This window comes from Lygodium microphyllum, chromosome 27 (assembly GCF_053477565.2).
Source record: "Lygodium microphyllum isolate KBCC chromosome 27, Lygodium_microphyllum_v1.1.10, whole genome shotgun sequence".
Classification (NCBI taxonomy): domain Eukaryota; kingdom Viridiplantae; phylum Streptophyta; class Polypodiopsida; order Schizaeales; family Lygodiaceae; genus Lygodium; species Lygodium microphyllum.
Genome location: NC_141161.1, coordinates 12439666 through 12452356, shown reverse-complemented (window position 1 = coordinate 12452356; position 12691 = coordinate 12439666).

The window sequence follows — 12691 nt, the reverse complement described above, 5'->3', positions numbered from 1 at the left end:
GAAGAGAGTCGCCTCGACATGCTATTCTCTCCAACAAGAGATAGGGAGAGAGAGATTTATAGGCTGAAGGTATGGCTCCCAAATGGAGGGAGACGCACACCAATGGCAATCCCGCGTCAAACAATGGAGCCATTGTTCAGGGCATTACCATTATTCCGAATACAATGTTGGGTACAAATAATTCATCTCCAAATACCCAGGTATTAATTGCCATCTTCTCTATTCGTGAGTCATAGGTTATATCGCTTAGTTATGCGCATGAATTCACGTAAGGTAGTAGCTTGAATTTATTTCCTATTGTTATGATTTGGCATTTTTATTATTCCTTTTAACCTAACTTATTTGCATATGGCTTATTTGATGATAGAGCAACTACAAGGAAGAATTAGTCAAGGGATACAAGTCGCATCATTGCTAAAAAAATATGTCATTAAGAATCATGAATAAGAGAGTATCGATTTAAAGTTTGGGCACTTCAAAAGTACTTAGCCTAAGAGCCCAAATATCAAGAAACCCTAGATTCTAGCTCAATGCAAGGCCTATTAGAGTCTAGTTTACCTGAGATTATCTAGCACTTATCTTATCGAGTGTTTACACATTGTGCCTATAACATGTTTGATACATGGGAATAATTTCCTCTTGGTTCATGGCTTGAGTAGGGACTATTACAAGAAATTAATGATAAGGATTGAAACTAAGATGTCTTAGGATCTATTTGTTAACTACGACTTCCACCAATCTGGTTTAGGGTTGTATTATCGATCAATGTAAGTGACCTATAGAACTTATGTCACAAACAATATTTGAAACCTTCACCTATGCCTTATCTGAGGGAAGGAAGTGTTAAGAAACATTTTGCATATTATCGCTCTTTGATCCCAAGGGCGAGAGCAAATGTGCAAAGGAAATGTTATCGTGTCTATTCTTGCAATGTTTGGAAAAGAATACCATTTTTCTATTGGTTAATCGAACAACATGCTAAATGCTTTTACAATCAACTGATTGGATTGTGGTTTGGATGATTATTCCAAGTACTTATATTTGATGGTAAATGCATGGCAGGGTCCAATAATGACAAGTTGCCATGGGAAATAAAGGAATGTTTTCCTGGAAGATGATATTAGGCTGATTGCCTTGATTGTGCTTGATTCTTAATTGGGTTAATTAAGGAATGATATTTTACGTGGATGGATCGTCTTCAAGGTCACATTGTGCTTCAACCCGATAGGGAACTGTGATTCATGGGCCGAAGGTTGAGTGGTGAAAAGGCCAACCAGGGAATTTGTGTCTCACACCTAGGTTGCTTGGGGTCAGTGGAGCTCTAGACACCCCTTGCTTAGTCCAGAACACAGTTGAAGGCTGTCGTGAGCCCAACATCTAGAAACGTTGGAAGATTTTGTTCTAGATAATGGATGGAAATTATGGTGCCATGTGTTTTGGATTGGGGACTTCTACTGGACAGAAGGGATACATACTTTCTCCTATATGGGCACGAGACAAAGATTAACATGAAGATAAGTTAAGGAACTTGTTTTAACTTGTTTGTCAAAGGATTTCTTGCTCTGTATTTGTGTTCATGCCATGAATTATGCGAACAAACCGTGATCCTAAAAAGTATTAATTAAGGAAGCTGGTATTAAATGTCACACATAAATGTGATATGACCTTATTAGAAAATTAAAGCTATCAAGGGAACCCGGTGGGCAAAACCCCAAGGGGTCTACGACGGGGTGGCCCCAGATAACTGGGAGGCATTTGACCTTTAGGTATTGCTAGGATAGAACCCAATTCATTCCATTCTAGGGAACCAGAATGGGACTATGCCCTAGGGCAGAGAGGTTGAGTGATGCATCCCTCTCATTTTCCATTCTCTTTGAACCAAGTGTGGTATGGATCTGCTTTGGATTGGGTATCTTTACATAAAGTAGAATGTCCAAAAATCGATACTAGAATGTTGTCATGAGACCTTGACTCCTAGAAACCTAGATTTCACATCGATCCTAGTAGTTCAACCGCAAACATTCCGTTGCGAGGCAAACTCGGGAAACCCTAGGTGACAAACCCCAGAACATTTCATGGAAGTGCCGAGTGGCGATGCCTAGATTCGGACCGCTAAAACATGCTTGGACACATTACTGTTGAGATTCAAGGGAATTGAAGGAGTAGTAAATAGGAGTAAGACATGCTCACCATGGTTCTAATACCATGTTGAAGGAAATTGATCTCGAGCACGGCTGTAGCTATGGAGGATGGAATGTAGTAACTAGAACCATGACAACATAGGAAAATTGCACTAACTGTTACTCGATTGAATAAGATTCCAAGATAGAATGCTTAGACTCATAAACATAATCCCAAGTAGGACACGAAAGGGACTTACAGTGAAGTACAAAGTACAATAGCATTTCATTGAAAAGTGAACCAAGTACATGCCTTTATAGCTTTCTAGCTTCTCCACTCTCCTTATTGTGCTTATGGGATACAAGTCTTCTCATCATGTAGCATACATCATATGACCTATTTTCCAACACAGAGGTGGGAGCTCAACAACCAAAAACTTTACATGAGGCCATACAATTGGTAGAAAAATATTCCTTGAAGTATAAGACAAATGTAGGAAATTTTCAACAAAGGAGTTTGGGCAATATTTTTTCCAATCAACCTACAAAATATGTGCAAGTTTTTAACTAATCAAGAGACACTTTAAATCAAGAAAATAGAGAAAAGTACCAACTTTCTCTAGTGTTGATGCCTCTAAATAGGGTGGAAATTATGCACAAAAATAGGGTACTTTTTTTAGAAATGTGATTGAGACAAGAGGCAAATTTTCAAGAGCTGAAAGTGCTCCTAAATTGTCCCAAAATACTTCTAAAAGCAATTTCCTTCCTCACAATGACAAGCTCAGAGAAATGCATACCAAAGGATTATGTTTCAAATGCGGGGAGAAGTGGTTGCAAGACCATAAGCTAAAGTGCAAAGCCAAGAATTAAAAAATCAATATGGTAATCACTCAAGATGTGGAAGTTGAAGAAGAAGAGGATCAAGAGGAAAATTTATTACATACTGAAGTTGCTACCCATTGACATGGAATCATCCTTGCGGTACAAGTTTCCAATGGTGCATATGAGTCTAGTAAATAAGTGTGTCCATGTACTTCAATTTAACTATCACCCTCTTGTATAATACAAGTGGATTTGATCACTTTGGATATGGGGCCTATTGACATTGTTATTGGATGTAATTGGCTAAAAATACTTGGCAAATTTACTCTAGATTTGGAGCAAATGCAAATGGAATTTTATTGGCAATGATAGCACATAGAATTGAAAGACATAGACCAAAAACATATAGAAATCATCTGCATGAAGAAATTACAAAAGGAAATCAATGCCAAGTCATATATCTTCACTGTTTTGCTTGCAAAAGTAGATGAAGAGCAATCATCAAATTGGCCGTCTTCTTCTACAAAGAAAATGGATCCAAGATTGGAAGAGCTATTGGAGGAACACAAGGATTTATTTTAGCCACCATCATCTTTTCCTTCAAAGCGAGAGGTTGATAACCCTATTGACTTGTTGCCCAATACAAAGCCCATCAACAAACCTACCTATCGCTTATCCAAGTTTGAGAGGGAAGAGGTGGAGCAACAAATCAGAGAATTGTTGCAAATGGGTCTAATTCAATCAAGTCAATCACCATTTGCCTCTCCAGTGCTCTTAGTCAAGAAGAAGGATGGATAATTTCATATGTGTATTGATTATCAGGATTTGAATAAATCAACAATCAGGAATAGGTATCCTATTTCCCGAATTGATGATCTTTGGAATGAACTTAAAGATGCAAATGTCTTTGCCAAAATCGATCTTTGTTCAGATTATCATAGAATTTGAATGAAGGAAGAAGATGAGTTCCAAAGAGCTTTTAGAATTGAAAGGGAGTCATACCACTTCTTGGCTATACCATTTGTACTTTCCAATGTACCCACTATTTTTCAAGCCCTCATGAATAAAATATTACAACCTTTCTTGTTCACAAAAGAGTCCTTATTTTCTTTGATGATATCCTTATCTATAGTAAATCCAAGGATGAGTATTTGAAGCATATATGAGAGATCTTTATCACATTATGAAGACACACTATTTGCCAAGATGACAAAGTGTTCATTTATGGAAGATGAAGTAGAATACTTAGGTCATATTGTGGGAAAGTATGGAAGTAGAGTGGATCCCAATAAGGTGAAATATGTTAAAGAATGGCCTACTCCTACTAATGAAACCTCTTTGATTCCTTGGGTTATCATCCTTCTATAGGACGTTCATCAAGAATTATGCTCATGTGGGGGCTCCATTGATAGATAGACTTTAAAAATAGGCTTTCTTTTGGGACTCTATAGTAACCAATAAACGTTTTAATGAGCTAAAATCTCTTTTAATTTTAGCACCTATCCTTGTATGCCTGTATTTCTCCAAGGAGTTTATCATATATGCAGATGCTAGTGGAAGAGGAATTGGGAGTGTTTTATATCAAGATCATGGAGTCATAGTAGCTTCTGAAAGTCGAAAGATTGATGACAAGGAGGTTATATTACATGTTTATGAGTAAGAGATGTTTGCAATATTTCACGCTATTAAAAAGTGACATCATTACATCTATGCATAATATTTTCACGCGATAAAAGTTAGTTAGTTAGTTCAAAAGTTAGTTAGTCAATTAGTAAGTTAGTAAGATTACTAACTAAACACTAACTAAGGTAAAAAATAACTAATGTTAATAGCTAATAATTTTTATTGAATTAAAAATATATTTTAAAAAATCGAGAATCGTAAATCTAATATTTTTCTCATATTGATAAGGACCATAGCCAACCTTCAGGGAAGTTACAACGTGAATGAGAGTTATGTGCCATATTAATCATTAATGATAATGTTTATAATATGGATGGTTCAAAGATATTAGATTTTTTGGAAAAAAAACTAGTATATTTTAGATATTATCCTAAAAAGACAGAACTAGATGACATTTAAAAGAAAAGACAAGTGATGTATTAGCTAGTTTTGGAGATTTTATAAAAGGAAAAAGTATAAAAAGAGAGATTGGCAAAATCACACACGTCGCAATCGCAGTCTACAGGTAGTAGACAGCACTTCGAACAGAGAAAAGAAGGAGTGAACTAAGAGCTTTCTAACCAAGTGTGTTGGGGGTTTTACCCATCTTTTGGAGCCTATGGAACCATTTGATTTATGAGTTAAGTATCGGATCACTGATTTTTCCAAGAGTCCCTCCACCAAGAACTCTTGTTCTCAGCCTTATCCTCTCCTCCTCTCAAATTCATTATAAATATGAGGCATAGGGAGGCACAAGAGAGCATAAGGAGACCCCGAGAGGCTGCAAGAGAGAGGTAGAGAGAATGATACCCCTCCAAGATATTGAGAGAGAGAGAGAGAGAGAGAGAGAGAGAGAAGAGTTACCTTGAGAGGCTACACAATTCCCTCTATCTCGATCCTTGACTTAACCATCTTTTCCTATGCTCTCCCATCTTGAATTTATTCTGCCTTCCTAATCTCTTGAGTCACTACAAGGATAGGGAGGCATAGCGACGACACTTTCCAACACAAAATAGCGGTGCCACTATTTGCGATGCAAATAGCAACAGGGCTCAGATGAAAAAATGCGGGCCGAAACCTGAGCGCATTATTTTGCATGAATGAACAAAAGAGAGAGTGAAAGGGAGAGCAGAAGAGAAAGAAAACTCCATCTTACATTTGAGAGAGAGAAAGAGAAAAAGAGAGAGAAAGAGAGAAACAGAGAGAAAGAGAGAAACAGAGAAAGAGGGAGAAGGAAAGCTTCTCACCGCCGCCACCGCCATTTGCGAAGAAGAGGAAGTGTATGGAGGGCGAAGAGGAGCCGTCGTCGCAAAGAGGAGCCACCAAATCCATCCTCGGGCCTTTGCAGTGATTGCATTGTTCCTTTTTGCTTTGTTTTTATTTTTTCTCCTTTTCTTTTACTTGTTTTTATTAAAAATCATGTGTATTGAGAGAGGGAGAGGAAATGAGAGAGGGAGAGGAAGAGAGAAAAGAAAAGAAGGAACAAGAGAGAAAGGGAGAAAACATTAAACATAATAGGGAAAGAGAGAAAGAGAGGGAGAGGGAGGGAGGGAGGGAGGGAGAGAGAGAGGGAGGGATAGGTTGTTGTTATTGTTGTTTTTGGTTTATTTCATCTTCTCTTTTTTTCTTGTTTGTTGTTGCAGTGGCAGTGGCAGTGGCAGCAGTAGTTGTTGTTTAATTTCTTATTTTTCTTGTTTGTTTTTGTTGTGGTAGTCATAGTCGTGGTCGTAGTCGTTGTAGTCGTGATTGTAGTAGTAGTACTAGTAGTAGTAATTGTAGTTTTCTTGTTTGTAGTAGTAGTAGTACTAGTAGTTTTTTTTTCTTTTCTTGTTTATTATTGTTTAGTTTTCTTGATTGTTGTTGTTGTAATAGTAGTTTTTTCTTCTTTTCTTGTTTGTTGTTATTGTAGTAGTAGTAGTTGTTGTTGTTGTTGTTTTTTTCTGCTTCTTTTCTTGTTTATTGTAGTGATAGTGGTAGTGGTAGTGGTAGTGGTTTATTGTTGTGAAAGTCGTAGTCGTAGTCATCGTAGTAGTAGTAGTAGTAGTAGTAATAGTAGTAGTAGTAGTAGTAGTAGTAGTAGTAGTAGTAGTAGTAGTAGTAGTAGTAGTAGTAGTAGTAGTAGTAGTAGTAGTAGTAGTAGTAGTAGTTTTTATTTCTTGTTTATTGTTGTTTAGTTTTCTTGTTTGTTGTTATTGTTGTGGTAGTGGTAGTAGTAGTAGTTTTTTCTTCTTTTCTTCTTTGTAGTAGTAGTAGTAGTAGTAGTAGTAGTTTTTGTTTTTGTAGTTATTGTTTTTTCTTCTTTTCTTGTTTATTGTAGTGGTAGTAGTAGAGAGAGAGAGAGAGAGAGTTGTTGTGGTAGTCTTAATCGTGATTGTAGTCGTCATAGTCGTGATTGTAGTAGTAGTACTAGTATTGGTAATAGTATTTTTCTTATTTCAACTTGTTATAGTAGTAGTAGTAGTAGTTTTTCTTTTCTTGTTTATTTATTTTTAGTTTTCTTGTTAGTAGTAGTAGTAGTAGTAGCAGCAGCAGCAGCAGTAGTAGTAGTAGTAGTAGTTTTTTCTTCTTTTCTTGTTTGCTGTTATTATAGTAGTAGTAATAGTAGTAGTAGTTGTTGTTGTTTTTACCTTTTTACTTGTTTATTATAGTGGTAGTGGTAGTGGTTTGTTATTGTGGTAGTAGTGGTAGTGGTAGTGGTAGTGGTAGTGGTAGTGGTAGTGGTGGTGGTTTTCTTATTTGTTATTGTTGTTGTAGTAGTTTTTTTTTTTCTTATTTATTTTTGTTTGGTTTTCTTGTTTGTTGTTGTTGTAGTAGTGGTAGTAGTAGTAGTTTTTTCTTCTTTTCTTGTCTGTAATAATAGTAGTAGTAGTTGTTGTTGTTTTTTTTTTCTTCTTCTTCTTTTCTTGTTTATTGTAGTGGTAGTGGTAGTGGTAGTGGTAGTGGTAGTGGTAGTGGTAGTGGTAGTGGTAGTGGTAGTGGTAGTGGTAGTGGCAGTGGTAGTGGTAGTAGTAGAGAGAGAGAGTTGTTATGGTAGTCTTAGTCGTGGTCGTAGTCGTCATGGTCGTGATTGTAGTAGTAGTAATAGTAGTTTTCTTGTTTGTAGTAGTAGTAGTAATACTAGTAATAGTAGTTTTTTCTTCTTTTCTTGTTTATTATAGTGGTAGTGGTAGTAGTAGTTTTTCTTTTCTTGTTTATTGTTGTTTAGTTTTGTTGTTTGTTGTTGTTGTTGTTGTAGTAGTGGTAGTAGTAGTAGTTTTCTCTTCTTTTCTTGTTTGTAGTAGCAGTAGCAATAGCAGTAGCAGTAGTAGTAGTTGTTGTTTTTTTTTCCTTTTTTTTCTTGTTTATTGTAGTGGTAGTGGTAGTAGTAGAGAGAGAGAGTTGTTTTATTAAAGGAAATTGGTAGTAGAGAGAGAGATGTTTTGTTAAAGAAAATGAGAGAGAAAGAGGAAGAAGGAACGAGAGAGAGGGAATAAACATAAAACATAATAAAGAAAGAGAAAATGAGGGAGAGATGGAAGGAGAGAAGAGAACGCATGGATAAAAAACAAAGAGAGAGTGGTAGCGAGGTCCGATGAGGTCCAGTGCAATACCACGAGATGGGAAACACTCCGACATACATTAATTTGTGGGTGGGTGGAGACTTTACATACGTTAATTTTGCTGAGTTACAAGAGAAGAAATCCCTTCTGAAACAATTTAAGAAAGAAAAAAAGAATGATAACGAAAACAAATTGTTTATCGTAACGTAGACCAAATGGAAAATGATGAAGGTCGTGATGTTCAAGATCGCAAGGCATATCTTAATCAGCGAGTCCCATGTCCTTGCTCTCAATGTAAGCTGGAAATTAGACGAATATGTGGATTGTCTATAGAACACATACAACGCTTTGGCAATTTTCAATCTGAGATCATTGATTAGGCGATCTGAGTTTTTAAGCAAATGGTAAGAAAAGTATATATCAATCACTTTTTGTATTCGCAAGCTAATTGAATACCATATAAAAAAACACTTGGTGTAGTTGGTAAATTTTCTATCCATGGAGGTGGCGTCTCGTCCCAAGGAGGAGTGCACCCTTTGCAGCTAGTTAGAAGGGTTCATGCGCATGCGATGGATGGAGTGCTTGAGCCAATCCACCTCTTGGAAGGTACTAGCCAATCTATGCCATCAATATTAGAGGAGACAAGCAGTCTTCCAGACTTACCTACAATCTTGGAGCCTGAGATGGAGGCAATGATCGATGCATTGATGCCCATGGATGTCGAGACTTCTGATCCGCTTAGAGAGAAAGCATCCATACCATTATATGATGGGTGCCGAGTATCTCGCCTAAAGAAACTGCTTGTACTCCTAAGTGTGTAAGAAAAATATAGGTGGAGCGATGCGAGTGTGACCGAGTTGTTCAGGTATCTTATAGGTACGCTTTGTTGATTTCTTTTCGGCACTATCATAAAAAACATTTGTGCTTTTTTAAGGTGTTTTATGATTTTTTTCAGGTTACTAAAGTATCATATATTACCATTTGCAAGTACCATGCCTAAGTCTCATGATGATGCATGACACATTTTACGAAAACTTGGCATGGACTACAATAGCATCCATGCATGTATCAATGATTGCATACTCTTTCGAGGAGAATATGAGACTATGGAGACATGCCAAAGTGTGGTGCTCACAGGTATCAATAGGACTTGCAAGGAAAAACCACCCCTCAAAAAGTTCTTAGATACTTTTCACTTATCCCTTGCATAAACCACATGTTTTGTACGCCCGGCATGGCGAGCTTGACAATATGGCATGCACAGAATAGGTCCACAAATGGGGTTCAATGAATATCCGCAGATTCATGCATATGGAGCCACATTGACTCTACCTTCCTAGGCTTTGCTTGAGAGACAATGAATATTTGGCTCGGTCTTGCTATCGATGGCGTAAACCCATTCAGTCTATGCTCAACTTCTTACAATGTGTGGCCTATAATCCTTGTCAACTAGAATATCCCTCCATGGATTTCTAGGAAGAAAGGATATCTCATCCTTAGCTTACTTGTTCCCAGCCACTATAAAGTAAAAAATATGGACGTGTATCTTTGTCCATTAGTCGATGAGCTTAAGATTTTGTGGGAGGAGGGGGTCACCGTGTAAGATATGAGCAAGCGCGATGGTCGACGGTCCGCCAATATTCAATCCATTCTCATGTGGACCATGCATGACTTTCCGGGATTCGGAGAGTGCTCATGTAATTAGGCTTCTGTTATCCTTGGTAATATCTATTATAGCTCATTCAAGTTTGTATTCACTAGATAGAGGTGTTGGGACGACATGATTACCTCAGGTTATCATGCATGTCCATTGTGTGGGCCACAATTAGACTCCTGAAGGTCACGACCCATGAAAAAGATGGTATATCAAGGACACATTGCTTTCTTGCCAAAGGTTCATGAACTCAGGAAAGGTTTTCTTGGATGACCTCGAGCACGTATGAATGCCCAAAGTTGGTACGAGCTGAAAATGGTCCACACGGAGTCACATCCAAACGGAATGCGACGGTTCTCAGTTTTCTATGAGTTGCCATATTGGACCCACTTACAGATTAATCACTTGTTGGATCCCATGCATATTTTCAGGAACGTAGGCAGCTTGCTATGGGACCACATCATAGGAAGGAGAGACACTATAGGGGCACGAATGGATTTGAAGGAGGTAGGAAAGATGGAGGCGCTTTGGTTGCAATCCAGTGCTAATGGTCGCTTGTAGCTATCTTACACTCCTTGGGTTTTGTCCACTAAAGAAGAGCACATTGTGAAGAAAATAGTCAAGTCTATCCTCACTCTAACGGGTATGATGCGTTCTCTCAGGTCCACGTTGTCTAAAGACAACCAATTAACAGGGCTAAAATCCTATGATTGGCATAAGATGTGTCAGGTTTGTACTACAAATGGATTGTAAGTGGTTTGCGTATTTTGCTATTTGGAGTGTAGTTGTTGTTCATAATGCTTTCTCATTTGTGGCAGTTTGTACTACCGATCGCAATCGCAAGATGCCTTACTCCAAAAATACACAAGGCAATTTATAGGTTGTCAACAATTAGTGCAATGGATTTCACAGAAGGAGATTAAGACATCCTCTATTGAATTCGCGAGGCGGGAAGCAGCGAAGACGGTCTATCTCTTTGAGAAATACCTGCCTACTAGTATGCTCACGATACAAATCCACCTTCTTGTGCATCTTGTAGATGAAGTGGAGATTGTTGGATCTATCCATATGCAATGGATGTTCTTCTTGGAGTGCTTCATGAAAACCCTAAAAGGCTTTGTGCAACAATGAGCTCAACCAGAAGGTAGCATGGTTGAAGGTTGGTTGGTGTCTGAGGCGCTAGTGCATATTTCACAATGGCCACCAACTGTGGATTCAGACAAGAGTATGCTATGGTCGCTAAAGGGCGATGATAGAATGACCAGAGATGTGGTGGTTGAAAATGGGGTAGAAAAAAGAATGGATGTTGCAATGGAGGAGAAAGTGAATCGCTTTTGTATGTTGCACTATGCCTTCATGGAGACGTGGCTCGCTAGGTACCAGCAAGCTAGGAAAGATTAAGAGGAAGCACAATCTGAATTTCGACGTAGTACGCGCCATTGACTGATTCAATATCCTGAGGGCATGGAGGAGATGCCTCAGTTTATGTCAACACGATGGTTGCATGGAGCTTTGACCGCAGCATCTGGTGAAGGGGCATAGATCTCAACTGAGGAGTGGGAATTCTCAAGGGGATGTAGTCTAAAGGTGATGACGTGTTTAGGGTTTGTCGTATTTATATTTTATATGCCACAACTAATTGAGTATTTCAATGTACAGTATAAAATATATAGTGTGGCGTGGTCACATGGATGACATTTTCGCGTGGGGAGCATATTGACAAAATGTACTCCACAACAGATTGTGGTATCATGGCAAGGTTTGAGCAAGAGAGCCGATGAAGAGCAATGGATCCAAACATAGTTATAGATGAGATGGAGTATTTTGGAAACTTGCAAAGTATTGTCACGGTGGATTACCATAGTTTCTCCATGATCCTATTCGATGTGTAGTTGTTCAAAGTGGTACTTGAAGGAGCTAGAGCAACTGTTCGATGAGATCCATCTAGTTTTCCCAAAATAGATTCCGAAAAAAAATGGACAAATTTGTGCGACACGTTTGTGTTGGCAGCCCATTGTGAACAGGTGCATGAACTCATGTGTTTTTTAATTATATTATGACACGGTACATGTCACAATAGTTAAATCTCTCTTGTACATGATTGTGAACATGTAATTTTCTATCCAAACCCCCGACAACCTTGATGGTGGTACATTATACCTTCAGCTCCCCGAAGTGCGAGAGTATGTGATCAAAGCGATGTTCCGAGCATAGATGAGGATAGTATGCAAATAGAGGGGTCGATATTGCAAGGGGGTGGAGGCCACCGAAAGCTTGGAGCATGTAGAGGAGCTAGCATCGGGTAACAATGATGGAAATACAGGAGACAAGAATTATTTGAGAACGAGGTGGATTCATCCTTTTGTGGTGACATATCTATTGACCTTCCAATGTATGCGAAGTTGTGTCAAGAGATTGACATGGGACCATAGGGTACTTCATACTTGGAGCATCCACCTAATTAATTTGTTGACGAATCACTTATCAAGGTATATAAGATGTGCATTTTAAGTAAGATCAATTTTTAAAGATTTATATTACCGTACTTTGTATGATTTATATTGATTATGCTAGCATCATTTTTTGTCTGTGTAGGTGACCTTTGTGGATATTTAGATCATCAGGATGAGTCGAGGGATAAGCGACGAGGAGCTATAGGAGATCTTTACGTGTATGTCTCTAGATTAGATGGCAAGGTTCAGAGATGTGGCAGACCAGGAGCTATCTCAAACACCATCAGGGGATGCTCTATTAGATCTACTTTGGCGTGCTCTGATGCTTCAGTTCCTAGTAGATGAGGTTAACACTCCAGACTTGGGCCAAACAGAGGGAGTGGTTCAGGGGGATACAATGGAGATTCGGATGTAGTGAGCCTGTGGTCGGCTCAGGATACA